This window comes from Periplaneta americana, chromosome 5 (genome assembly GCF_040183065.1).
Source record: "Periplaneta americana isolate PAMFEO1 chromosome 5, P.americana_PAMFEO1_priV1, whole genome shotgun sequence".
Classification (NCBI taxonomy): Eukaryota; Metazoa; Arthropoda; class Insecta; order Blattodea; family Blattidae; genus Periplaneta; species Periplaneta americana.
In genome coordinates this window covers 124,991,871-124,995,209 of record NC_091121.1, presented here as the reverse complement: position 1 = coordinate 124,995,209, position 3,339 = coordinate 124,991,871, and positions in this window count along the sequence as shown.

The window sequence follows — 3,339 nt, the reverse complement described above, 5'->3', positions numbered from 1 at the left end:
AGTTTGAATATTCTTTGTTGGTCACTGTGGCTGGTCGTGAGACATGCCTCCTTGAGACGTGGAGGGGGTTGCTAGAAATTCAAACAACCTCACGCTATTTTCCGTCCCCTCCAATCCCTGTCGTAAAGCCAAAGCCTGTTGAAGTGGCAGAAGAGGCAAGCGAGAAATTGTCTCACCCGCAGATGCCCATCATCCTGGCCGAGCACAACAGACAGATTTTGTCGTTGACATGTGCCACTATCTAGCGGCCGATGAGCAAAGAATCCTGTATAAACTGCTGATTTTCTCAATCACAACAATTATTAAGGTCGACAAATTTATATTAGTAGGCTTATTTATAATTCTTTTCTGGGTAGGCATTGCCTCAATTGCCTCCACGTAGCTTCGCCACTGGTAGAATGTAGTGAGATCACAAATAAACAGTTTACTGGTAATTTGTTTAATATATTTCGAGTCATTCAATGACAGTAGATTCATTTGAATTTTAATTTAATTATGGTTTATTTAACGACGCTCGCAATTGCAGAGATTATTCAGAATCGCCGGTGTGCCAGAATTTTGACCTGCAGGAGTTCTTTTACATGCCAGTAAATCTACTGACATGAACCTGTCGCATTTAAACACACTTACATGCCATCAACCTGGGCCAGGATCGAACCTGCAACCTCGAGCATAGAAGACCAGCGCTATACCAACTATGCTACTGAGACCGACTAGATTCATTTGATGGGCATAACAATGGATAAATATTGCATGCGGATAAGATTGTTGCACAAGGGTCTGAACACCTTTATGACCTCCTGCTAAGGTAGAAGCCCCATCATAAGTCTGGCATATTGGTCTATTCTCTACTTTACAAAGTTCTAAGTTGTCCATAATAATGAACGACAATCCTTCTGCACTTTTGTTTTTTGAGACATCAAAGAATCCTAAGAATCTTTCCTCAATTGTGTCTTGTATTGCATATCTGAATATAATGCTCAATTGAGCTCTGCATGAGATGACAGTTGTGTCGTCTGCTTAAACAGAAATAAATTGTTATTAATCTACTTTATTCCTTATTCTTTCTTGCAGCACATCAGTTATGCACTCTATCAAGTCATTCTGTATGTTACTAAAAGTACCTCTGAAACTGGAGTTGGAATGCAAATGAGTTTTTAGATTTTGTTCTTCTTTAGCTTGTAAACCTCAAAGTTTCACCTGTTTACTGAATCTTCGTCTTCACGATGACCACGAAGTGGGAATTCTTGTTACCTAAGTAATTGCTTGCATAAGGCGACCTAGAACTTTTTCATTGTGCTGAATATCAGCAAGACGCGAACTTCTGACAAGAGCATATTCAATTTGATTTCAGCCAAACATATGAAAACTTTCACTGTTCTTTAAATGTTTTTGTGAAGACTGATGCTTACATGCTTTACGTTCAAAATTTTTTATTGCTGAGATGCCATCTTCACTCCACTCAGATTCACCTCCAAACATAACACAAACACAACAATACAATACAATTTATTTCTATTTGTGTTACTGGTCAATCACTTGTATTTTGAATACTATTGTGTTTTGAACTTCCTGCTCACATTACCATCCTGAATTATATTTAAATTGGGAGTAGGTTTTCGATTTTTCATGTCGCACTTTTGTTCATAAGGACGAGAAACCTGTATTTAATAAAAAGTCAATTCAGTCAGAATTGCTTTGATTACACATTTTATAAAAATAACTGATAAGTAATAATCCACCACAACATTAATGCTCGGAACACTAGAAATTAAGCTTTCATTGCAGCAATGTTGCCTGCCAGCCACGCTAGACGTGAGAGAACTAGACAATACTGGGAATGTCTCACAACATTCCTAAGAGGTTTGATGACAAGCTGTGCTACACATGTGCATGTTACTTGGTCCATGCACCGAAACCAGCCGAATGCCAGACACAAAGAGACAATGTTTAGTCGTGTCTCCTTCTCTCCTTAGCTGTCTTACAATAATGAAGTCATGTTGACTGATCGATGTAACGAATAACTTCGAAACTCCAAATTGACGGCTTAATGTCAAAGAACACTAACTCCGAAATCACAACTTTACAGGAGAGGCAAAACACAGTTTAATTGTGTACATTTTCTTATGTTACTGCTGTAATTTATGAGATATGTTGATAAAATTTAAACCATATATATAGAATATAACCCTAAAGACAATAAAATACATATTTTCTAGAAATAATTAATATTGTCTTAAAAATTAACACATTTTGGAGATAGTGTTCTTTGTTACTAACACAAAGTGTTCAATTTAGTAGATAGTGTTAAAAATAAATGTCAAAATACTGAATTTAAACACTTTAACAAAAAATTCTAAATCTATTTGACAATGGAAATGAATAAATTTAACTTATTGTGATGAGCAGTAATTATCATATTTCTTATTCTTTATAAAGGAACATTATCTAAACTCAGAACATATCAGCATTATTATAAAAGTAGCAGTTAATATTATTTATAAAGCATAAAAACATAATATTATCATTATTAGATCAATTTATACTACTATCTGAAATAATAATTTTACTGTGCATTTATAAAATAATAAAAGAACAAAGTTAGCTTCATTTTTACATTGCATTTTAGAACAACAGTGTTTTTAAATGGTTGCTAATGTTACTTTAATTTACCACAGTTGATGAGGGGTTTGGACGAAAAAGTTGTATGTATGTATTTTATTTCGTCCTAATGATCATACAGGGTGATGTTGGACACGTCAAATTAATACTAAAAACAGTTCTAAAACTAATACACATTTACAAAATAATGCTAATATATATATAACATGGTGTATTTTACTGACAAATGATTGAGCACTACCATTAAAATTGTCAAATCTTCGCACAATAAACCTAGAATGAATAATTATTTATGAAACCTTTATCATCTACTATTAATAAATATGTACGTACAACTCAACATTTAATAACTGTAAATACTAACATTCAAGATATTCTTGTACTGAATAAAAACAACCATCCATAAGAAATTTCTTTAATTCTTTTTTGAATTTAACATCAGCATTTAAGTGTTTAATTGACCCAGGTAATTTATTATAAAGAAGTCTGCTGTTATAGGAAAAACTTTTTTCAAAAAGAGAACTTTTGTGTCCAAACAGGTGCAAATTAGACCTTCTTCTTATACAGTGATTGTGAATTTGTTCATTTCTGGTAAATTTTTGGAGTTGTTTATGGACGCAAATCGAAATCTCGTATATATAAATGCATGGTACAGTGAGAATGTTTAGAGTTTTGAAATAAGATCTACAGCTTGTGTTGGTGGGGAGATTTAATATA